This window comes from Anabrus simplex, chromosome 2 (genome assembly GCF_040414725.1).
Source record: "Anabrus simplex isolate iqAnaSimp1 chromosome 2, ASM4041472v1, whole genome shotgun sequence".
In the NCBI taxonomy this organism is placed as follows: domain Eukaryota; kingdom Metazoa; phylum Arthropoda; class Insecta; order Orthoptera; family Tettigoniidae; genus Anabrus; species Anabrus simplex.
In genome coordinates this window covers 10,845,050-10,872,334 of record NC_090266.1, presented here as the reverse complement: position 1 = coordinate 10,872,334, position 27,285 = coordinate 10,845,050, and the positions used below count along the sequence as shown (strand labels likewise).

At 39.8% G+C, this 27,285-nt stretch overlaps 1 protein-coding gene across 1 annotated transcript in view; it reads left to right on the top strand.

Moving 5' to 3' along the window:
- Positions 1-27,285, top strand: part of LOC136863450 (protein Wnt-4a) — a 401,792-nt gene that overhangs the window by 374,168 nt on the left and 339 nt on the right. The gene's annotated exons all lie outside the window — the stretch shown is intronic.

The window sequence follows — 27,285 nt, the reverse complement described above, 5'->3', positions numbered from 1 at the left end:
GAATATGGATCTGCGTGCTGGGATCCGTACAGGGTGGGCTTAATAAATTCCCTAGAAAAAGTTCAAAGAAGAGCGATGCGTTTCTTAACCGGCAATAGGAGGAATACCATTAATTGGGAATGTCTTGAATCTAGATGAACTGTGTGGTCTTTATAACAGCTATACGGGAACGGCTGCTTGGAGTAGTATTAGAAATAGATTGGAGCATCCCTCATACATATCGAAAAATAATCATAAGCATACAATTAGGGCCAGAAACCAGCGTACGGACGTGGACAAGTTTTCCTTCGTTAACAGGACCATAAGGGATTGGAATAAATTACCTGCAGCAGTCTTTGATAGATTCCCTTCCGGTATCAAGTCATTTAAGAAGACCATTAGTGAAAAGTAAAAGTTCTAAATTACAGACACTGAATTTGTTATTTTCTGCTTGGTTTAGATTGTGAAACTAGGAGTTTTTCTTGTGGTATTCTCTTTCCGGAGAATTGCTTGTTGTACTCGTGTTGTTCTAGTAGTAGTTGTTGTTGATGTTGGGTAATTACCAATGTTTTTAACTTTACTTTATTATCACTTAAATGTTAAGCTAGTAGGAAGTTCAACCTACAGTACTGTGTTAAGCACTGGGAAATACTTAAGTTTTGTGATGATGGATTTAGAATTTCAAACTTGAACTAGTTGTATTTCTTGTAATATTTTCTTTCCAGGCATTTGCTTGTTGTTCTTGTAAAGTAATTATGTTTTTAACATTACTTTATTAACATTGTAATGTTTAGATAATAGTAAGCTCAACCTATAGGGGCAAAAGATCTTCTTAGATCGACGCCCCGAAGAAATACTGCTTTTTTAAAAGCTCAACCTATAGAAGTTGTGTGTGAATTCGTACGGTGCTGGATTTGGAATATTTAAGTAGTAGGCCTAGTATTTCTTGTTGCCTCTCTAGGTCCATCCTAACATTTATCTGTTACCCAAACTACTGGGCCTTCGTGGAAAACGAACAGGTTAGATTACTGGCCCGAATTGAATTAAAACTTTAACAAAGGTTATATTTCTATTTAAATCACAAACTTAACACATTTTTCACTCAGTGAAATAATGAGGATGCAGGTACAATGATAATTCCAGGAATTGGAAGATCCAAGATTCAGAACATTAACAATTTAGGCTTCAAGCCCCTAGTTTACAAATTTACAATTTCATAAATGAGGTATAATTTAGGCAAGGGCAGAAATCCTTAATTTAAGAGCACGTTGCTCCAAAAGTTGCAATCTCTAGCCTTCCAGAGGCACCCCTCACTATTACAGAAAACTTAGAAAAGAGCTTACATGCTCTCCAACATCAACAAATTTCTTGCAGCCTACTCAAGGCAACATTACATCAAAAATCTTACATTCTCTGGCCTCACAAGGCACAATTTACAATTGAAATTACTTTTACACAGGGGTATCTGTTACCCAAACTACTGGGCCTTCATGGCAAAAGAACAGGTTACATTACTGGCCCGAACACAGGCGTACACTTGCAGTCCTAAATAATGAAGTATAAAATCCTAACTGGGCTCTCGACCCGATTATACAGGGGCTAATCCCAAGCTACTGAGGTGACTCGAAAGAAAGTTTATTTAATGCATTACAGGAAAGAAAAACAGTTACGAAATCATAGTCACCTCAAACCAAGTTGAAGGGGAACTCGAGAGGGTAAGGCACTCTCTATCCCCGATTTACAGTTTTAAACTTTATGAAACTTTACATTAGCAGGAATAAAATTTACATTTTAGGAAAAGATGGTTACATAGTTAGAAATTTGAACCTTCCCCTCGTGTAAGTCGGCGGAGGTAGCTACTGAGAGACAAAACTGATGGCCATTACCTGGGCTGATGAACTGCCTGGCGAAGAATGAGGCGCCCCGCCTCCTGTCTTAACACACACTCTTAAAAATTCGGCGATCAAAATGACTAGGTAGCCAGAAAAGCCGCAGTTTATATACCCGATGGAAGGTTTCGAGAGGATTCTGAACTAATCTGGACACACCCTCTCAATTTTATTGGACAATTCAAAAAGCGACAAGAACCCTATGATAGGCTGAAAAATGATTACAGAAATTTCTAATTGGCCAGATTCAAAACTGGCGGGATGAAAAAGAAGTGTTGCCAACATCAAAACTAAATGAAAATTGATACAGTTATGAAAACCTATGAACACAAAACTTACAAGTTCTTCCACCTTGCACCAGAGTGCATGACCAGGGTTTGTAGTAATGACATCTATGGAGGAAAGTTTAAACTTCTTGAAGTAGACCAAAACAAAACAAAATAAATCCAATTAGTTTAGGAAACTTAGAAATGACAAACTTCTCAATTATTCTGTAGTGACATCTTCTGATTACTGTCCCAACTTCATGCAGGAGCAGTTTCACGTTTTGTTGAATAGATAGAGTTCATTAAGGCGCTTGGGATTGGAATGACTTACCAAGGGAGATGTTCAATAAATTTCCAATTTCTTAGAAATCATTTAAGAAAAGGCTTGAAAAACAACAGATAGGGTATCTGCCACCTGGGTGTCTGCCCTAAATGCAGATCAGTATTGATTGATTGATTCCTTGGAATGCGTGGAGTTGAGGTGTACCTCCCGGTACAAGGTCTTAAGCTTACTTTATTACAACTTGTAACGTTAAGCTTGTAGTAAGCTCAACCTATAGTTTAGTAAGCCATAGTGTTAAGTATTGGAAATACTGAAACTGTACATGATGCTGGATTTAGAATGTTAATCCAGTAGTATTTCTTGTAATTTTTTTTTCCAAGGAATTGCTTTTTGTACTCGAGTTATTGTAGTTGTTGGGTAGTTATGTTTTTAACTTTATTTTATTATCACTTGTAGTGTTAAGCTAGTAGTAAGTTCAACCTATAGTAATGTAATTCGTAATGTTAAATACTGGAAATACATAAGTTGTGTGCGAATTTGTATATAATGACACTGGATTTAGAAAGTAAAACTAGTAGTATTTCATGTACGTTGTACACTTGTTGTTGTTGTTGTTGTTGTTGTAGGGTAATTCCGTCGTTTTAACTTCACTTTATTATCACTTGTAGTGTTAAGCTAAGGTGAACCTATAGTATTGTAAGCCGTAGTGTTAATCACTGGAAATACTTAAGTTGTGTGTGAATTTGTATATAATGATGCTTGGTTTAGAATGTTTAACTAGTAGTAATTCTTGTAATATTTCCTTTCCATGGACTTGCTTGTTGTACCCTCGTTTTTGCTTGATTGTTAGTTTGTTTGTTTGTTTGTTTGTTTGTTTGTTTGTTAGGTAGTTATGTTAACTTTACTTTATTATTACATTACTTTAAGTGACCATTGCCTCCGGGATATTTCCCATTTGCAATGTATTTGTTAATAGTAATATACGAAAAGAGAAAGGTCCAATAATACTGCCCTGCGGGACACTCTTCTTGATCACTTAACGCTTCTCTCTTTAATCTAGTCCAACAGCCCTCTATCAATAGTCTTGGATAGGTAAATAGCGATACGTCCTGAAACTTGCTGGAATCCTACAAGATGAGCTTCACTGGACCCGAACTGCCTTTTAGCAAACCAGTTGGTCATTTAGCAAACATGTCTAATATAATAAGAAAGAAAGCTTTCCCAGAGCTTACAAACAACACATGTCAAGCAGTTATCCGCTTTATGTTTGTCACCCTTTCACTTGTACACTGGGGCCACTATTGTATCATCATTAGGGCTCGGATTGTTTGGTGCTAAAAATCACGAAAATATTTACTTTTTGTTTTCGAAATACGTGAAATATGTGGCAAAGTAAAAGAAATAATTAAAATACGCAGTACTCACGAATGCAATTTAAGCTATGCATCACTGATTACTGAAGCATTAGAAAACACACTGAGGTTCATCCCAAGTTGTCTGTCAAAAAAAGACCGACGATTATCGCAAAACACTGGGAAAATGAGTGCTCCACGTCACAACATGTCACTCATACTCACATTTGTGCTGTAGATCCGCTAACACTCAAGAAGGATCCCTCCGTAACTAGAAAGCCTTACAGTGTGTCGAATACACAAGCTCGATATAAATGTTACACTATAACAAGCCTGTAAAACACACAATGAAACAAAAGAACATCATCACACTCAGTATTTGTAAACATTTATGTTTATTTCTGTCTAAACAATGACGAATTTGAAATTTGGAATTTGTCTTCATGAAACTCTGCTTTGTCTCAACTCCAGCATACAAGGTTACTCTTTCATTGGCTCGAACCCAGCCGGCTATCAGTCCACTGACCCTCCATTACGTCACACTCGAGTGATGTGCTATAAGCTCAGGGACTATACTACTAATTATGTCTATAGATTTTGTTAATCTGATATTGAGAAGTTATATGAGAGACGACGATTGTAAATCTTTTGTTGATACTCAAATATAAATCAATGATTACATGATATGGGTCTAATATTGAAAAGTACCTAAACGTTCAAGGCCGTTGACGTGGAATGATATTATAGATGAATAACATTGAGCAGAGATCTCATAGGTAGGAAATATCAGAATATGAAGACAAAATCCGAATTCAAGACGACAAATTCATTTATATGACGAGCAATCGAACAATTTATCGAGTGAAATGAATTTCCGAGTTCTATGGATGGATGGATGGATTCTTATCCTGTGCGGAATAGAAAGAGGCGAATGTTTTACCAGAGAAAGCACGGAACCGTTGCTCATGTTCTCTCGCTGAGGTATTAAAAAATTCCCGCCGTCATTCGTTATGGTACATGATCGCGAACGATCATGGTCTTACATTGCGTGAACAATTAACAAGGACTGAACCTACAGTTCGCTTCGAGTCTGAAGGTGGACGCCGAGATAAAGTCAATTATAAAGTATTATAAAAGTAAATATCTCTGTCCATGCTCGGTGCTTGCGGCTCAATCCCTAAGTTTCTGCGATACGAGGTTCAATAGCCGAGACTTTCAAAGATATACAATACGTACTTCGTCCTTGCATCAGCAGAGAGCTGAGGGTGACATTGGCATACTGTCGTCAAGGTAGGCCACTAATTTCCAAAACATTCAGTTTCTGTAAAAATAAATGGTGGTCGACAATGACAACGGCTTTCTTGAGATCTAAAAATAATCCACTAGAAAATTTGCACTCTCTATTTCTGTGATGACATGAAGCTGTTCTGGGTGATTCAAGACAAGGGAACACTTAGGATGCGGTATGATTCGAGCTGCCGGTGTTGAGTTGGCGTGAAATGACATAAGTGGAAGAATAAGCTAGAGTAGTGCTTTTAAAAGTAGGAGATATCGTAATATACAGATGAAGTTGGAATTCAAGAGGACAAATGAGGGCAAATATGCATTTATAGGACGAGGAGTAGGTATGGGGATAAATTTTCAAGGAAAATGTTCAATAAATTTCCAAGTTCTTCCACCTAGGCGATAGACCTAAATGCAGATTATTGATGATGATGATGATGGCTGTAAGACTGCTTACAATTTAAATGTTGCTTAGCCTTGCTTTGATAAGGGAGGTAAATTAGATATTGTCGTAATTTATCCATACCAATTCTGTTCCCTGTTTGAAGACAGGATCCAACTTTGTTGATTTAAGAGCTGTAGGAACTGTAATAATGTTTGCAATGAGTCTGGATATCATAATTCCAGAATACCTTCTTGTTTGATAAAGTAACTTATTTCTTCATTTCATTACTTCCTCCAACACGGAGAAGTTACCTAGTGTTACAATGGTTCATGTCCCCTGATATTTTAGTGTCAGTTCTTCCCGTGGCTAGATCTACACCAGAATTAATAAAATTAATAAAATTAATAAAATTAATAAAATGTACCACACAGTTGTAGCACACTTGAGTATTATCACAACTGCGAGAGAAGACAATCATAATCAGCCGCTGTATTGTGCACAATTATCACCTGTAGTTAATTCTGAAACAATTTCCATAACTCATGTTCCACTGAGCTCCGTGAGAAACAGGGTTTTCGCTGTTCAGAGAATCAGTGTTTATGTCACCTGCAATGATTATATTTTTTTAAATTCAGACAGGAATAACATTCTCTAAGTCTAATAGAAAAGAGTTTCAATTTCTCTCTATAGAATTATAAACTCCAAAAACATATCAATATCAACATGTTCTTAATAACTTCGATGGATATGATTGCATGCTTATTTTCAACTCTAAATTTCAGTTCAGCAGATCAAGATTTACCTACATTGAAACACGTTTAAAGAGTGCCCCTCGTCGCCATATTGAAATTTTTGAAAATTCTCAAGTAAAGAAACTCATTCTATGAGAATGCACTGATTACGAGAATCACATGCTTTAAAAGAAACCCAGGAATTCTAATATTATAACATCAATAGACATTTCAATAACATTTTTCTTAGGTAAATTCAGCACATGAAAAGGCGTTCGTTACATGAAGGCAAGGGAACCACTAATAACATTTCCACAAAAGCCCAATATAAAATATTGCGCAGCTGGAAAAATCAACTAGATGAGGGAAAGAGATTCGTATCCTTCATCCCAATAACTAGAACATACGCCATACAGGGGATCAGACTGCTATTTGATAGTGAATATATAAGCAATCGGGCGATCCCTGGGCTGAACCGTTCACACCAGAAACATCACCATGAAGGTGTGTTAACATTAAAGGCATATCATCGGCAATACAAGTCCAACTCGTAGGCTGAATGGTCAGCGTACTGGCCTTCGGTTCAAAGGGTCCCAGGTTCAATTCTCTGCAGGGTCGGGGATTTTAACCTTCATTGGCTAATTCCAGTGGCTCGCGGGCTGGGTGTGTGTACTATCCCCAAAATCCCTGCAACTCACACATCATACATAACACTATCCTCCACCACAATAACACGCAGTTACCTACACATGGCAGATGGCGCCCACCCTCACCATAGGGCCTGCCTTATAAGGGCTGCACTCGGTTATCAATAGCCACACGAAATTAGTTATATATCGGCCACAGAAGATCTGGTACAAGATCTATGCAGTCAACACAAATGCCACATCGTATGTGTACAGGAGACATACAGTGGCAGTGAAATGCGTCGGGCAAAAGTAAACCGAATGTGTCTTGCTGTTGAAGGACCCCTGACCTAATGTTCGGATTCTATCCACAGCCTTCACAGAGGAGAATTATATTGAATTCCTCACCATAGAGATTAATAACTGCTAAATTTCATCACTCTACAAGCCACCCTCCATTGAACTCACAGTCAATCACTCAATCACTCACTACTGATCTGCATCTGTGGCAGTCGCCCAGGTGGCAGATTCCCTATCTGTTGTTTTCCTAGTCTCTTTGTAAAATGATAGCAAAGAAATTGGAAATTTATTGAACATCTCCCTTGGTAAGTTATTCCAATCAATAACTCCCATTCCTATGAATGAATATTTGCCCCAATTTGTCCTTTTGAATCCAACTTTATCTTCATATTGTGATCTTTCCTACTTTTAAAGACACCACACAAATTATTCGTCTACTGATGTCTTTCCACGCTATCTCTCCACTGACAGCTCCGAACATACCACTTAGTCGAGCAGCTCTCTCCTTTCTCCCAAGTCTTCCCAGCCTAAACTTTGCAATATTGTGGTAACGCTACTCTTTTGTCGGAAATCACCCAGAACAAATCGAGCTGCTTTTCTTTGGACTTTTTTCCAGTTCTTGAATCTAGTAATATTGTATTCAACAGTTACAACGTCAGCCAGAGAGCAGTATGCGAATTCGGTCTGTAGTCCAATTCCAATCACACAGCACAGACCAATAATGTGTGAAATATATGCTACGGTAAGACCCAGGAATGCAACTTTCCGCAGGAGATATACTGACCGTGCGAAGTTCACCGAGATGTTGGATGCTGTAACAACATCAGAAGCCAGAACATCCATATCCCACGGTTGTCGGACTTCGTACACCCCAGGTCTCACGTCAGACCTAGCGGCTCAGTTCATGGAATATAACACTTTATTCAAAGAAAAACCCCATCGGCGAAGAAATGATCGAAGTGGGTAACCATCTTATATCCCCTCTAATTGCAGCTAAATGGGATCGGTGGGTCAGGACTGTAGAAGATCTGGACATGACACGAGAGTGCCACAAAGCATGATCCTGCGAAAACTACGGGACAAACTAGCATTAACCCAAACCAAATTGCACATCAGTCACTCCTCAATGGATTGGCATCCGCTAAAGTCAGAACGCCAAAAATATTAACAGAGTGCATGGAAAAAAGGAACAATCTCACTGTACCCCTCAACTTGATGGAATGTAAAAACCACGGTCAACAGGCCTGGACAACATTAGATCTAACAAAGGAATGGGTTCTGCAGCTCTTCAGCAACTGTCAGATTAAGAAAGAGTAGAGTAAATGCCCTACCTCTACAAACTACTGAAAGGAATGATTTTTAATCGCATTTCACCTGGGATTGGCCCATTGCACACTTCCGTTCCGGTAAAGGCCGCACACATTTCACCTGGTATTGGCCCATTGCTTATACTACAGCAAGCACACTTCCGTTCCGGTAAAGGCCGCACACATTTCCAACTCGCCGATTAAGGCGCGTTTGAAATCTGGGATGAAAGCCTATCAAATTTTCCGCAATGCCCAGGATGTAAAAGGGATGGAAATTTGGATGCAGGGAGACCTGGGAGTTGAAGAAAGAAAGGGGATAAGCGTTCTTCTATTCCACCTGGGGAGAGCAAAAAGAGAGGGACTTACAGCGTTCATACGGGGCAAGAGACTTTTCGTCGTAGGCGATGGTTGGAGAAAGAAGTACTCGTCATCTCAGCCGCAAGCCTTGGCACGTGAAGGAACTGCAGTACCAGCACAATACGGAAAAAGAATTGATGACGCGCGAGAAACTGGAGCGGAGCACATGACAGCTACCGAGAATGAGGGCTTTGTCAACAGAGCCGAGCGGGGGCTAGCACCTGTAGTACACCGGTAGCTACATAAATCTGTAGCAGAATAGAAGATCAAAAGAAAAAGTATCAAGGACAAAACTTGAAAGACATATGGGCTAGGAAGAGGGATTTCGTAGATGGAAAAGGAAATAAACGGGAAGGAAATGTGCTAGGGGGAATTTGTAGCTCTCCTTGTGGAAGTATAGTCCAAATTGATAAAACGAAGTTAAACAGAAAGAGTGCCTGATAACAGAAAAACGAAATAGCTAGTGTGGAGAATTGGCTTTGTTAATATAGAACGCTTGTTCAGTAAACTGGGGAATAATGGAGTATTTGACAATGTGGAAAATTAAGAGATATTTGCCTTAATTGGTTCATGGTGTGGGTTACTGTAGTCACGTCCTAGTTCGTCAACCAAGGGCAATGGTTGAGTGGCCTAGTAAGTGGTCCTGAGAGTCGGGATACCAGTTGCTACGGAGTGGGAATGGGCATCTGGCACATATCCTGAGTAGTGGACCTCGTTGTGCTCAGGCGGCTAGGATCATACAATCCACCGGTAGTCCATAACCCGTTAGAGGAGAGATCCTCACTTGAACTATGTGTAAGTAGGGTAGCATCCTGCTTCATGAATTTACCGAGCTCAGAACATTTTAAACAAGCCTCGGACCTATGGCAGTAATGGAGTCCCACTCCCATTTGACAGGCGAGGGACTCCTTGGAAACAACTTGGCGAACAAAATGGAATTTCATGGAGAGCTATCAATATTAATGTGGCTTATAGAAGAAAGAAGGTAGAACTGGCTGAGTCAAAAAAGAGGATGCATCTGGATGTGCTACGAGTGATAGACGGGTAAGGGGAGATAACGAGGAAGAGATAGAAGATTATAAAGTGGACTTGACGGTTGTTAGAAAGGGAAGGGCGGCGTATGGGATAGGGCTCTTTATCAGGAAGACCGTTGCACGCAACATAGTTTCTGTTAGGCATGTAAATGAGCCAATGATGTGGGTAGATTTGGCAGTTGGAGGAATAAGGACGAGACTTGTCTCAGTGTATTCACATGTGAGGATGCAGATGAGGATGAAGCTGACACGTTTTATGAAGCATTGAGTGACATCGTGGTCAGGGTCAACATTAAGTATAGAATAGCGCTAATGGGCGATTTCAATGCGAGAGTTGAAAATAGAACTGAAGGATACGAAAGGGTGATTGGTAAATGTCGGGAAGATTTGGAAGCTAATGGGAATGGGAAACGTTTGCTGGACTTCTGTGCTAGTATGGGTTTAGCTGTCACAAATACATTTTCAAGTATAAGGCTATTCACCGCTACACATGGGAGGTGAGGGGCAAGAGATACATAATAGACAATATCTCAATCGACTTCGAATTCAGGAAATCTGTTAGGAACGTACGAGTTTTCAGGGGATTTTTCGATCAGACAGACCACTATGTGATCTGTAGTGAACTAAGTATCTCTAGGCCTAGGATAGAGAAAGTGAAATCTGTCTGCAAACGAATAAGTGTTGAAAATCTCCAGGACGAGGAAATTAGACAGAAGTACATGGATATGATTAGTGAGACGTTTCGAACAGTAGACAGTAAGCAGGTTCAGGATATAGAAAGAGAATGGGTGGCAAACAGGGGTGCTGTAATAGAAACAGCAAGGGAATGCCTAGGAACAACTCTGTGTAAAGATGGGAAAAGGCGAACATCTTGGTGGAATGATGAAGTGAGAGCAGCTTGTAAACGTAAAATGAAGGCTTATCAGAAATGGCTGCAAACAAGGGCCAAGGCAGATGGGGATTTGCACGTAAATGAAAGAAACATCGTCAAACAAATAGTTGTTGAATCCAAAAAAGTCATAGGATGAATTTGCTAATAACCTGGAAAGGCTAGGTCAAGCAGCTGGGGAACCTTTCTGGACAGTAATGAAGAGTCTTAGGAAGGGAGAGAAAAACAAAATGCACAGTGTTTTGACTAATTCAGGTGAACTCATACTAGATCCCAGGGAATCACTGGAGAGGTGGAGGGAATATTTTGAACATCTTCTCAATATAAAAGGAAATCTTCCCGATGGAGTTGCGAACAGCCAAGCTCATGGGGAGGAGGAAAATGATGTTGGTAAAATTACGCTTGAGAAGTGGAAAGGATGGTAAATTAACTCCATTTTCATAAAGCAGCAGGAATAGGTGAAATTAGACCTGAGATGATGAAGTATAGTGAGAAGGCAGGGATGAAATGGCTTTATAGAGTAGTAAGATTAGTATGGAGTGTTGGTAAGGTACCTTCAGATAGAACTAAAGCAGTAATTGCACCTATCTATAAGCAAGGGAACAGGAAGGATTGCAACAAGTATCGAGGTATCTCATTTATTAGTATACCAGGCAAAGTATTCACTGGCTTCTTGGAAGGGAGGGTGCGATCAGTCGTTGGGAGGAAGTTGGATGAAAACCAGTGTGGTTTCAGACCACAGAGAGGCTGTCAGGATCAGATTTTCAGTATGCGCCAGGTAATTGAAAAATGCTACGAGAGGAATAGGCAATTGTGTTTATATTTCGTAGATCTAGAGAAAGCATATGATAGGGTACCGAGGGAAAAGATGTTCACCATACTGGGGGACTATGGAATTAAAGGTAGATTATTAAAATCCATCAAAGCCATTTATGTTGACAACTGGGCTTCAGTGAGAATTGATGATGGAATGAGTTCTTGGTTCAGGGTACTTACAGGGGTGAGACAAGGCTGTAATCTTTCACCTTTGCTGTTCGTAGTTTACATGGATCATCTGCAGAAAGGTATAAAATGGCAGGGAGGGATTCAGTTTGGTGGAAAAGTAGTAAGCAGTCTGGCCTATGCTGACGACTTGGTCTTAATGGCAGATTGTGCTGAAAGCCTACAGTCTAATATCTTTGAACTTGAAAATAGGTGCAATGAGTATGGTATGAAAATGATCCTTTCGAAGACTAAATTGATGTCAGTAGGTAAGAAATTCAACAAAATTGAATATCTGATTGGTGATACAAAGCTAGAACAGGTCAAAAAAATTTAAGTATTTAGGTTGTGTGTTCTCCCAGGATGGTAATAAAGTAAGTGCGACTGAATCAATGTGTAGTAAAGCTAATGCAGTAAGCTCGCAGTTGCGATCAACAGTATTCTATAAGAAGGAAGTCAGCTCACAGACGAACCTATCTTTACATCGGTCTGTTTTCAGACCAACTATGCTTTACGCGTGGACTCGGGATATCTTATTCATTAGTTAGAAGTAACACACATGAAAGTAGCGAGAATGACTGCTGGGAATAATGTCAGGTGGGTACTAGAAATGAGGAGATAAAGGCTAATTTAGTTGCAAGTAGAGGATTGTGGCGACGTTTAGTAAATACACAGAGGCTTGCGGACTGAACGCAGAAAAGCATAACAGTCTTTAATGATAATGTACAGTAAGTATGTATGTATGTATGTATGTATGTATGTATGTATGTATGTATGTATGTATGTATGTATGTATGTATGTATGTATGTATGTATGTATGTATGTATGTATGGATGACCGAAGGGAGGATCTTAACGTGGACAGGCACGAGGAGGAGAATAGTAATCAGATAGTTGAATTAGAATATAAAGATAAAACTCGAAGGTAGATATATAGGCTATGTATAGGCTTCCTAGATTCACCATATACAAATATGAAATTTCGTGACGACGTAATAGAGGAGTTTAATTTAATGAGAGGTAATTTCAAAGAAGCAGGTGGAAGATCGGTATCGGTATGCACGAATTTTGGAGTTAATTCCATCATAGAATAAAGAGGCAATACAGTAAATGGGTACGGGGATAAACTCTGCAGAAAATCTATATATTATAAATAGATTTGAATCCCGCAAAATCACTGGTAGCCATTACAGATTTATCGGCATCATATGATACTGTCAGCCATCACCAACTTCTGGCGAAGGTCTTCTATTTATTCAAATTTTTATTTAAATGATAAATCTTCATTATCGTCAGCATAATTGGAACAAATACATCGGACTTTAAATTATTATTAAAATATATTGCATTGGTCACTTACAGTGGTGTAATAATAAACAACAACCAGAGAATATTACGAAAACTACTACTAGTTAAACATTCTAAATCCACGACATTCATATATACACAACTTAGTGCTTAACATTACAAGTGATAATCAATTAAAATTTAAACATAACAACACAACACAGCACTACACCACACCACTGGCGTAGCCAAGGGGGGCCCAGGGGGGCCGGGCCCCCCCAAAATATTTCCTGAAACTAGAGCGAGGATCAGCCGTTGTTTTACGTACGGTACGAACAACTTAAAAACGTACGCCGAAATGTTAAGTTAACGGAGCGACAAGAATCTACCAGCACGGCTCAATAGGGCCATACATAAATCTCCATATTTGTACTGCTTGAATGAAAGGAAGACACTTAGGATTGTGATGCGCGGGGATATTTCCCTGTAGAGGCCTCAGTATTGAGAATGTAACCGTGTGTTGACAAATGCCATGACATGAAGAAAGGGGCAATTAGCAAGGGATTACTCAGTAGGGGGCAGAAACGTGACCACCGAGATAACGAGGGGGGGGGGGGGGGCACGTCCATAAACAGTTTCATGCTTACAACATCGTGTCAGCTTTTGCATATCGTTTCCAGGAAACAACAATATCCTAGGGATCCTCGGGTTGTGCCGTGGTTGAGAGATGTGCTGTGTTTAAGGTGTAGCGTTGGGCAGACTGTGACAGGATTGTGAGCTGCACGTTAGTTCCTCATTTTGTGCCATATAAGTAACTTTTTTTGAAGAGGGACCGTTTTGTCACTGAGAAGCCAACACTATGTGCATCCTCGGTAAGTTATGAAAAAGTTTTTTATTCTTACAGTAGCAAGACAATCGCGGACTCGAGCCTAAGTTCGATAGGTAGGCCCATATATTTTGTCAAATGCCCGGGGACTGATTGGAACCTCAAATGGCACCATCAAAAGTGCGGGTACCTATTTTGTAATTGGCGGGCATGATAACTCAGTTCCAATGGTTCTATCTTCTCATCAGGACGGCTCAGGCTTGAATCGCAGTTGATAGATGGACCATTTTTAAAATGGGAAGTCACGTTCTATTGATACGGATTCTACTTAAAACACTAGATCCCGTCCCTTACCTTTCCTTGTACTTTTGAGCCAGAACCGCATCATTTATGGTGGTGTATTTTGAGTATCCGACCATTCTTCGGACTTACCTTGTACCTTAAATGGTGAGTGGATGTAGTGGCGTACCGACAAAATAATTTCAGTGGGTGGGGTGTAAGTCCAGGCCCGTAGTGTGGATACAACTTTTCCTTGGAAGGGTTTGTGAATTTTTTTATTTTTTTATTTAGAATTTGCTTTACGTCGCACCGTAGGTCTTATGGCGACGATGGGAAAGGAAAGGGCTGAGAGTGGGAAGAAGCGGCCGAGGCCTTAATTAAGGTACAGCCCCAGCATTTGCCTGGTGTGAAAATGGGAAACCACAGAAAACAATCTTTAGGACTGCCGACCGTGGTGTTTGAACCCACCATCTCCCAGATGCAACCACACAGCTGTGCGTCCCTAACCGCACGGCCAACTCGCCCAGTGGATATGGAAAGAAAGCCGGTCCTACCTAGTGCGGTGACAGATCTTCAGTAGATATTGTTGGTTTTGATTGTTACCATGTACAATCATAGCTTCTGTACTCTTAACATAAATCGGCTGCATTATTGAAACTGTTCGTAAAATTGATAATATCGTTCTTCGTTTGTGAGGAAGTAGAATCTTCATTTAATTTGTCTTCTTAAAAAAGGGAACCACTTTGGTACTACACCCCGTGAAGGTGACTACCTTCCAGGCCATAGACATTTCGATTACGGAGACTCAAGAAAAACTCTACTGCACCCAAAAACAAGGCTGTATCCTCCCCATCCCATGCCTTTCTTAACTCTGTCAGTGCCGGGAATCGAATGCAGGATGCCTTAAGTCAATTTCGAAAATAAGGAGACCTGAAAGTAACCAGCCGGCCCCACGGTGTAGGGAGTAGCGTGCCTGCCTCTTACCGGAGGCCCCGGGTTCGATTCCCGGCCAGGTCAGGGACTTTTACCTGGATCTGAGGGCTGGTTCGAGGTACACTCAGTCCACGTGTTTATAATTGAGGAGCTATCTGACGGTGAGATGGCGGCCCCGGTCTAGAAAGCCAGGAATAAAGGCGGAGAGGATTCGTAAACTCGTAATCTGCAGGCCTGCGGGCTGAACAGCCGTCGCTTGGTAGGCGATGGCGCTTCGGGGCTGTTACGTCATGCAGTTTGGTTTGGAAAAGTGAACAGAGAAGGAAGCGAGACCCCTGCAAGCTCCTTACCTTCCAGCTAGTTCTTCTGTCCGGCCTCGTGCATTTAGGACAGCAAGAAAACGTATGCCTTAATAAATGCCTCTCATAAAACCTTTGTAAGTTTACTAACTGCATCTATTTATAACAATAATCACAAACGCCTCCTTTTCATGTGGCTCAGTTGGTTGAGTCGCTGTCCTTCTAAGTTCGCAGGTTCAAATCCCGGCTTGGATCGGTAACCCTTAAAACGGTGTTGAAATGGCAACAGCTCAGTGTCGTTGGTTTCTGGCACGTTAATAAAAATTATACATACGAATATTAGCGTCACAAAACCCTAACTTTATACTACTATATTCTGTATCCCAGACTTGCGTGGAAAAGTAATTAACAATTTACTTTACGTCGCACCGACACAGATAGGTCTTATGGCGACGGTGGGATAGGAAAGGCTTAGGAGTGGGAAGGAAGCGGCCGTGGCCTTAATTAAGGTACAGCCCCAGCATTTGGTTGGTGTGAAAATGGGAAACCACGGGAAAACATTTTCAGGGCTGCCGACAGTGCGGTTCGAATCCACTATCTCCCGGATGCAAGCTCACAGCTGCGTGGCCCTAACCGCGTTGGAAACTAATAGGACAAGGTAAACCCTACCTAGCATATCTTGTAACGTGTATTTCTCTTTACCAACTAACAAAATATCTATACCCATACGCTTTACATTATTTATTTATTTATTTATTTATTTATTTATTTATTTATTTATTTATTTATTTATTTATTTATTTATTTATTTATTTATTTATTTATTAGTGCCTTCAGTACAGTGGCGAAGTTAGGGCTCCAGGCCCTCTCGTACACGTAACCACATATTAATCAGAATCTTAAATAAAATACTAGGATACTTAAAATAGTTAAAACTACATAAATTAATAGAATTACAAATACATTTAAATAAATTACTTACTAAATTTAATTAATATTAAAAACTCTTAAACATGGCTAATCCTCAGGAACGCACACATTCATATTTCAATCATTCAGTCAGTTGTCCTCAGCAGGTAGTCTCGGCAGGTGACCTTAAATCGTGATTAAAAGAAGGTAGTTTCTCTGACCTGAGCTGGCAGGGAATTCCAAAATCTGGCGACAGTCACCACAAATGATCTATTTATTTTATTTGTGCGGTGCAGTGGGATAGAAAGAATGAATCTAGAACGCGTATTTAAGTTGTGAAATGATGATTAAAAAGATGGATTTAGAAGAAATATACATTGGCTGACTTTCAGCTACCACTCTGATCACCATCGTTAAAGTGTGTAGCTGCCGACGTTTATCAGACATCAGCCATGAGACAGCCTGTTAGTATGGGGTGGTATGAACATCGTACTCGATATTGTAAATAAATCGCAGGCAGGAATTCAGTGCTCGTTGTTTAAGTGTTTCTTCTCTCGTCATGTCAACTAAAACAACGTCACAATAATCAAGAATAGGGAGAATGAGTTTCTGTGTTAGTTTGGCCAGTAGCTCAAATGGAAATACATCCCTCTGCCGTTTAAGAGGGTGAAGAACTCCAAAAATATTTTTACGTATTTCTGTCGTGTGATCAGACCAATCAACTGTTTCATTCATCATTACACCGGGATTTTTAACCGTTTTACTGTAGGGAATAATCTTACCATTCAGCAGGATAGGCGGGATTGCGACATTGTTCGAACAGCTCAGTAATTTTCGTGATCCAATTATAATTGTCTGAGATTTTTTGCAGTTTAGTATAAGAGAGCTTCGTTGTGCATATACACTGAGTCGTCGGAGTTCCCTGCTAATATCTTGTCTTGCAGTGTCGATATATATTTGAAGATCGTCAGCACAGAGGTCATGTGTGTTATTTCCTGTCACAGATGGTATGTCATTGATGTAAATACAGAAAATTAGGGGCCGTAGAATACTGCCCTGTGGGGCAACACTAAGTTACATTTTCCATTTTCCGGCCTTGTCGTTTACTGTTACACGCTGTTGACGGTTGCTCAAATAAGAACTAAAAACCTTAAGCGTAGCCAGGTCGAAATTTAGCAGTTCCATTTTCTTTATCATAGTCGGAATTACTATAGTGTCAAAGGTGCTACTGAAGTCAAGAAGGATACGTATAGTGAGCAGTCGTTTGTCCATAGCGTTTCTAATGTCTTCAGCAATCTTCAAAAGTGCTGTCGCGGTACTGTGACCCTTCTCAAATCCAGACTGCAAAGGGTCCAAAAGAGCATTTTTATTTAGGTATTCCAGAACTTCCTCGTATACTTAACGTTCAAAGTCTTTAGAAAGCGCAGGGAGTATGGACATAGGACGATAGTCAGAGGGTGATTGTGGGTCTAAACTCTAAAGTACCGATATAATATTTTCTGTTTTCCAGACAGTAGGGAAAGTTCCGTTTAGTAAACAGTAGTTCAGTATGTGCGTCAGTATAAGGCGAGATAGCACCCGTAATGTTATGTATAAAAGTAATAGGAATATCATCTACACCTGTAGTCTTTGATTTAATCGAGTACAAAGATTTTTAACCTGATTTTCTGTGACACTGTGAAATGTGAATGGTGGATTGGCTGGAGGGGAGGGCGGTGAGTCGGTGCAGTTAATTTGGGTAGGTTGAATATTTATTCTACTAAAGTAATCGTTCAGTTCGTCAAGTGGAATGTTAGGAGTTGTCTGTCTCTGTTGATGTTTTCCTATTCCCAGAGCTCTAAGTTGGTCCCATGCGCGATTAGTATTTAAGTTGTTAGTTAAATTCCGAAAATATATACATTTTTATTTCTGATTAACTGCTTTGTGCGATTTCTTAAGATGCGGTTAGATTCGAAGTCTGTGTCATCTAGGGTTTGTTTATAATGTCGAAATAACGAGTCACGGTGGGCCATCATTCTCTTACCTTCATCATCTAGCCATGGACAAGAAGGACGAGAAACCCGTGTTCGACGCGTGTATGTATATATCTTTGGCGCATTATTTGTATAAAATGTCACTTCTTTATTGCTTATCACATGACCATTATTATAATAACATAACCGTATTTATTCTAAACCAGAATATTTCATCCTTACTCAAACTGTTTATTCTTGCATTTATTTCACTTGTACTTGGAATATATGAAATGCTGCAGTTATGTTTGGATGGGAGTAACAGAGGTAGCCGGGTGCGGGGGGAGGGGTTGTCCTTCAAGGAGTCCAGACACCCCAGGAGTTTTAACAAATGTACTTTTATTGAGCATTTTATATATAATGTACATTAATATTAGCTTCCGGAGTCCGACTCATTGGCTGAATGATCAGTGTTGAGGCTTTCGGTTCAGACGGTCCCGGGTTCGATTCCCGGCTGGGTCGGGGATTTTAATCGCGTCTGATTAATTATTCTGGTTGGGGACTGGGTGTTTGTCCCAACATATTCATATTAAGACAGCATACTACACTACCAACCACTAATGAAACACACAACATTGATTACATCCCTCTATACAGGGTTGGCGTCGGGAAGGACATCCGGCCGTAAAACAGGGCCAAATCCACATGTGCGACACAGTTCGCACCCGCGACCCCACAGATGTGGGAAAAATGGGAAAGAAGAAGAAGAAGAAGAAAATTACTATTAGCTTCCGGAATCCGCACGAAGTCATCACTCTTATTTGGATACAAGGAAACTCATTTCCTTTTTCGGTATTCTACACCACCTAAACCATGGAAGTTTGGACACCTATCAAAATAAAATTCTGGATGAATGGGCCCCCCCAAACTGAAATCCTGGCTACGCTACTGCACCACACAGTCTGCAGCTCAGAATGGCTGAGAATACAGAAACAACATTCTCAGTGAAGACAGCAGTACACTACCCAGTCTGCAGCTCAGAATGGCTGAGAGTACAGAAACAACATTCTCAGTGAAGACAGCAGTACACTACCCAGTCTGCAGCTCAGGGTGGCTGAGAATACAGAAACAACATTCTCAGTGAAGACAGCACTACACTACCCAGTCTGCAGCTCAGGGTGGCTGAGAATACAGAAACAACATTCTCAGTGAAGACAGCAGTACACTACCCAGTCTGCAGCTCAGGGTGGCTGAGAATACAGAAACAACATTCTCAGTGAAGACAGCAGTACACTACACAGTCTGCAGCTCAGGATGGCTGAGAATACAGAAACAACATTCTCAGTGAAGACAGCACTACACTACCCAGTCTGCAGCTCAGGGTGGCTGAGAATACAGAAACAACATTCTCAGTGAAGACAGCACTACACTACCCAGTCTGCAGCTCAGGATGGCTGAGAATACAGAAACAACATTCTCAGTGAAGACAGCACTACACTACCCAGTCTGCAGCTCAGGATGGCTGAGAATACAGAAACAACATTCTCAGTGAAGACAGCACTACACTACCCAGTCTGCAGCTCAGAATGGCTGAGAGTACAGAAACAACATTCTCAGTGAAGACAGCAGTACACTACCCAGTCTGCAGCTCAGAATGGCTGAGAGTACAGAAACAACATTCTCAGTGAAGACAGCACTACACTACCCAGTCTGCAGCTCAGGGTGGCTGAGAATACAGAAACAACATTCTCAGTGAAGACAGCAGTACACTACCCAGTCTGCAGCTCAGGGTGGCTGAGAATACAGAAACAACATTCTCAGTGAAGACAGCACTACACTACCCAGTCTGCAGCTCAGGATGGCTGAGAATACAGAAACAACATTCTCAGTGAAGACAGCAGTACACTACACAGTCTGCAGCTCAGGATGGCTGAGAATACAGAAACAACATTCTCAGTGAAGACAGCAGTACACTACACAGTCTGCAGCTCAGGATGGCTGAGAATACAGAAACAACATTCTCAGTGAAGACAGCACTACACTACCCAGTCTGCAGCTCAGGGTGGCTGAGAATACAGAAACAACATTCTCAGTGAAGACAGCAGTACACTACCCAGTCTGCAGCTCAGGATGGCTGAGAATACAGAAACAACATTCTCAGTGAAGACAGCAGTACACTACCCAGTCTGCAGCTCAGGGTGGCTGAGAATACAGAAACAACATTCTCAGTGAAGACAGCAGTACACTACCCAGTCTGCAGCTCAGGATGGCTGAGAATACAGAAACAACATTCTCAGTGAAGACAGCAGTACACTACACAGTCTGCAGCTCAGGATGGCTGAGAATACAGAAACAACATTCTCAGTGAAGACAGCACTACACTACCCAGTCTGCAGCTCAGGGTGGCTGAGAATACAGAAACAACATTCTCAGTGAAGACAGCAGTACACTACCCAGTCTGCAGCTCAGGATGGCTGAGAATACAGAAACAACATTCTCAGTGAAGACAGCACTACACTACCCAGTCTGCAGCTCAGGGTGGCTGAGAGTACAGAAACAACATTCTCAGTGAAGACAGCAGTACACTACCCAGTCTGCAGCTCAGGGTGGCTGAGAATACAGAAACAACATTCTCAGTAAAGACAGCAGTACACTACCCAGTCTGCAGTTCAGGATGGCTGAGAGTACAGAAACAACATTCTCAGTGAAGACAGCACTACACTACACAGTAGGTACACAGGGAGGTACATTCAGAGAAACGGGGTGGCCTAGGGAGCGGTGATGAGGGAACAGGGAACTGGAAATTATGTAGGGATGACATATAATTGGTAGTGTTGAACTGTAGAAGTATTGTAAAATAAGGTATAGAATGAAGTAATTTAATAGATATATATTTGCCGGATATTGTAGTGGGAGTTGAGTCGTGGCTGAGAAATGATATAATGGATGTAGAAATTCTCTCACGGAGCTGGATTGTGTATCGTAGAGATAAGATAGGAATGGTGGGAGGGGGAGTATTCATTCTGGTGAAAGAAGAATTTGTAAGCTACGAAAATGTTAAATATGAGACACATGAAATTCTAGGTGTAAGGCTCATTTCTAAAGATAATAGGCAACTTGATATATTTGGAGTGTACAAACCGGGAAAGGGTAGCGCTGACACGGATTCAGAATTATTTGATAAGATAATCAGCTATGTAGGAAACGACATTGAAGGAAATGTGATTGTAACGGGAGATCTGAATTTACCAGATGTCAATTGGGAAGGAAATGCGAACGACAGGAAGCATGACCAACAAGTGGCATAAGTTAATATGGAAAGGACAGCTGATTCAGAAAGTGATGGAACCAACTAGAGAGAAGAAAATTCTGGATGTGGTGCTGGTAAAGCCAGATGAGCTCTATACAGACCCTGAAGTAGTTGATGGCATTAGTGATCATGAAGCTGTTTTTGTCGTAGTTAAAAATAAATGTGATAGAAAGGAAGGTCTTAAAAGTAGGACTGTTAGGCAGTGCCATATGGCTGATAAAGCAGGCATGAAGTAGTTTCCAAAAATTAAATATGATGGGTGAAAAACGCTTAAAAAAATGTAAACCGAATCTGGGATATCTTTAAAGCAATTGTTGTGGAATGCGAAAAGAGGTTTGTATCTTTAAGGGTGGTAAGGAATGGTAAAGACCCACCTTATTATAATAGAGAAATAAAGAGACTAAGAAGGAGATGCAGACTGGAAAGAAATAGAGTTAGACATGGCTGTGGAAGTAAGGAGAAATTGAAGGAACTTACTAGATAATTGAATCTAGCAAAGAAGGCAGCTAAGGATTACATGACGGCAAGCTTAATTGGCAGTCACACAAATTTTAATGAAAAATGGAAGGGTATGTATACAGTTCAACAATAATAAAGGTGTTTTAATTTGTTCCACCTATTCAATACTTATATTTTCACTTATAGTGGTTACATAAATAGATTCTTAGTTACATGGGACATGTTTCGCCCTCAATTAAGGGCATCTTCAGCATAAACACAATCATCAACAATACAACTAAATTAAAAGTGGAAGTTTAAAATTTTGTCAGTTATTAAAATTCGGAACATAAAAATGTGAAAGTGATACAATATATAAAGATGCTAATGGAAAACTCTTATGATTAAACCATAATCTTGTCGGAGACTAAAACTTCTTCTATTAAAATTCTAATTAAAAACAGTTCATATAAAATACATGGAACATGTTAACGCGAAAAACATAGGAAATACTTAGCGATGAGTTTGCATATAAGGGAGACTGGTCACAGATTTAAATCCATAGAGAAAGATATTATACCACTAAACATGCGGCAAAAATTAACACAGACCCTAATTCTTCCTATCCTTGACTACTGTGATGTTATCTTGGTAGACGCTACTAAAGAACAAACTAGGTAACTGCAGCGTATTATGAATTGTTGCCTTAGATTCATTTTTAACCTAAGGTATGATGTGCATATTACTCCTTATTATCAGGCACTGCAGTGGTTAAAACCTGATAAGAGACGTGAATATCATATACTTGTCTTAATACACAAACTCCTGCATAGTAACTCCCCCGGTATATTTGATCTAAACTTCACTTCCTCTCTTCCTTCCATAATCGTAACACTCGCTCGGGCTCCACTTTAGCTATTCCTCTTCACCACTCTTCTGTGTATAATAAATCTTTCATTGTAACCGGATCCAGGCTTTGGAATTCCCTGCCAGTAAGTGTCAGGAGCATTGACTCCTTCCTCAAATTTAAAATATCTTGCCGAGACTTCCTGTTGAGAGATACCGATTGAAGTGTGTATTGGTGTGTATTGTGTGCGTGTGATTGGTAATTGTAAAATTAAAAATTGTTTCTGATAGTTTTATATAATATAAACGTAAGGGTAGTTGATAAGTGTGTACATTGTAAGTGTGTGTGCAAGTGTCTGTGTGAGATAGAAAAGAGGACTGAAGTAACGAGCTAATAAGCTGCATATTGTGTGGGTGTGTAACTTGAGCTTAATTTAGGAAATAGTATAAGTAGTGTAATTAGTATAATCAGTAATAGGTAACCTTAATATTAGTTATTGTATTGTGGTTAAGTGTAAGAGAGGGCCGTGTGCCCTAACTTCGCCACATGAAAGAAGCCATAATAAATAAAATAAATAATTAGAAACATACAAAAAGGGAGAAGTTTATACATCTATTTAGATCAGACGAACAATAAGCAACAGAATATTAATGAAACCACGGACAATAAAACTATGTTACATGAATTAATGCCGAAATTATTTAAGTCAGTTCGAATAAATTTAGGATACCTAATATATTTAATTCTTCATACTTTAATACTCCTCCCATACCTACAGATATTAGGCCTACTTCCAGCAATACGGTTGACTCCGCCCCTTAGTCACCCTCGTCACAATAGGGATGTATCACGCAAAACTTGTCCGCTAGGCAGCGTAATGGTAATACCCGGTATGCGCTTTCCGCTGCTCGATTGTTTTATATGAGACTTATATGGAGTATTACTACATTTGCGATCATCGAAACGAAACTTTTGCTTTAAATGCACTAAAATGGAGTTACCATATTCTGCTAATGTTTTCTACAAGACGGGAAATGGTATAGGTGCAATGGCGATTGCGGATTTGGAAGCAGAATTAAAGAAAAGGGGGCGAAAAAGTATCCGGAAAAATGCAAGGGTTGATTGAAAGGTACCAGTAAGGAATAAATGCAGCAACTCCTTCTTTTAGCGTTTTTTTGATTGAATTTTTAAAGTACAAATAGCATTTTGTAAACATTCCTAATACGGTATGTTTTCCTTTCTTTGCCGGTTATAGGCGTACATAAGGCACGACATTGGTGTGACAGCAGTGCCTGGGGCTACATCCAGTACGACTGAACTTCATTTCCGTGTAGCGCACGAGTTTCAGGATCTTGTTTCGGACCATAAGACAAAATACCGGTATAAAAATTTCAAATTTGGAAGTAATGTGTTATTTTCTGTTCAGGAAGTCTGAAATTGATGGTGCTCCAGTGTCAAATTATAGGTCACTGTATGATTCAGGATACCGTACCGCACTCGGTGTTATGGCTGTTTTCCTACTTCTATATCTTCTTGCTCTCGGAGTTATTTCCAAGGTACCGGTGCCACACCATGAAAATATCGAAGGTACAGCGTTCTCCTTAAGTCTTCGTCTTTCGCCTAAAATTATTGAAATAGGTCATATTAACTTTTAAGAATGTACTACCTTATTATAAAATTATTTCTCAATTAGTACTAATTTGCTTACTTACCAGTTTCAGTAATGACGTAATCTTCAACTGTAAAATGTTTCGAGCAGACTTTGATATTAGGAGTCATATTTTTATTTCGTAGGTCTTGCCTACGAATCGCATGCAACCACTTTTTACGGAAAGCATCTTGCTTAGGAAATTGATGGTATGAATACGGTCGACCTTGATTTTGGGACATTGGGGCACAGCAATTGTCAGGCATCACAATTTTGTCGTCGTCTTTGTTGTCGTAACGATATATTAAATCTTTAACACATACAAACAAATGACGATCGACAAGCGCATACCGGGTACTACACGTGAGACATCTATCGGTAGTGTTTCAGTACATCCCTATTGACTCCACCCATCCTCTCCTCCCTTCCGCACTCCCCTATTCCTTCCTCAACGAGTTCACTGCCGCCCCTTCAGCACAGTTACAACACCAGACTCAGAGCCAACAGACGGGCAGCAACCAACACAACAGTAGATAACAAATAACAACTTCTACTTACATGTAAGTCCTCATCTGTTTCAATTTTATGTAAACCGAATTCTCTCCTTACGTTCAATTTCTTATTTTTTCTTTTCCTTCTCTTACAGAAAATATTACTTCTGTATCTACTGACATTTTCTGGCATGGTTTCAGCCATTTTTATCACTTTGGTTTTCCACTAATATTTTTTAAGAACCTTTTTTTTAATTTAGAATTTTAATAGAAGAAGTTTTAGTCTCCGACAAGATTATAATTTAATCATAAGACAGTTTTCCATTAGCATCTTTATATACTGTGTCACTTTTCACATTTTTATGTTCCGAATTTTAATAACTGACTAAACTTATAACTTCCACTTTTAATTTAGTTGTATTTCTGATGATTGTGTTTAGGCTGAAGATGCCCTTAATTGAGGGCGAAACATGTCCCATGTACTAAGAATCTATTTATGTAACCACTATAAGTGAAAATATAAGTATTGAATAGGTGGAACATATTAAAACATCTTGATTATTGTTGAACTGTAAAAGAATTTCAATACGGACCTAAAATGAGGTTTATAACATGTAATAAGGGTATGTAGGCCTATAGGTATTTTAAGGCAGAAACACGTTCCAAGAAGGACATTCCAGGAATGAACAAGGGGAGAGTGTATATGAGAATCTTCAAAAGGCAGAAGTATTCAGTCAGCAGTATCTAAAGATTGTTGGTTACAAGGAAAATGTCCAGATAGAGGAGGAGACTAAGGCTAAAGAAGTATTAAAATTTACATATGGTAACAATGACATTTACAATAAGATACAAAACTGAAAACTAAAGACAATGGATTGGGATATAGTACCATATTTGAAGTACCTATTTGATAATTGTTTGGTCGTAGGAGCTGTACCAGATGAATATAGAGATGCTATAGTAGCCCCTGTGTATAAAGGAAAGGGTGATAGACATAAAGCTGAAAATTACAAGCCTGAAAGTTTGACATGCATTGTATGTAAGCTTTGGATAGGCATTTTTTCTGATTATATTAGACATGTTTGTGAAATTAATAACTGGTCCGATAGAAGGCAGTTCGGTTTTAGGAAAGGTTATTCCACTGAAGCTCAACTTGTAGGATTCTAGCAAGATATAGCAGATATCTTGGATTCTGGAGGTCAAATGGACTGTATCGCGATTGACCTGTCTAAAGCATTTGATAGGGCGGATCATGGCAAAAATGAGTGCAATTGGACTGGACAAAAGAGTGACTGAATGGGCTGCTATATTTCTAGAAAATAAGAGTAGGTGAAGCTTTATCTGACCCGGTAATAATTAAGAGGGGAATTCCCCAAGGCAGTATTTTCGGACATTTATGTTTTCTTATATAATAAAATGATATGAGTAAAGATGTGGAATTAGAGGTAAGGCTTATTGCGGATGATGTTATTCTCCATAGAGTAATAAATAAGTGACAAGATTGTGAGCAACTGTAACGTGACCTCGATAATGTTGTGAGATGGACAGCAGGCAATGCTATGTTGATAAACGGGGTTAAAAGTCAGGTTGTGAGTTTCACAAATAGGAAAAGTCCTCTGAGTTTTAATTACTGCGTTGATGGGGTGAAAGTTCCTTTTGGCGTTCATTGTAAGTATCTAGGTGTTAATATAAGGAAAGATCTTCATTGGGGTAATCACATAAATGGGATTGTAAATAAAGGGTACAGATCTCTGCACATGGTTATGAGGGTGTTTAGGGGTTGTAGTAAGGATGTAAAGGAGAGGGCATATAAGTCTCAGGTAAGACCCCAACTAGAGTATAGTTACAGTGTATGGGACCCTCACCAGGATTACCTGATTCAAAAACTGGAAAAAACCCAAAGAAAAGCAGCTCGATATGTTCTGGGTGATTTCCGACAAAAGAGTAGCGTTACAAAATTGTTGCAATGTTTGGGCAGGGAAGAATTGGGAGAAAGAAGAAGAGCTGCTCGACTCAGTGGTATGTTCCGAGCTGTCAGCGGAGAGATGGCGTGAAATGACATTAGTAGACGAATAAGTTTGAGGGGCGTTTATAAAAGTAGGAAATATCAAAATATGAAGATAAAGTTGGAATTCAAGAGGACAAACTGGGGCAAATATTCATTTATAGGAAGGGGAGTTAGGGATTGGAATAACTTACCAAGGGAGATATTCAATAAATTTCCAATTTCTTTGAAATCATTTAGGAAAATGCTAGGAAAACAACAGATAGGGAATCTGCCACCTGGGTGACTGTCCTAAAAATGCAGATCAGTATTGATTGATTGAATGATTGACTGAGAATACACCAACAGTATTGTCAGGGAAGACAGCACTACACAGTCTGTAGCTCAAGATGTATATT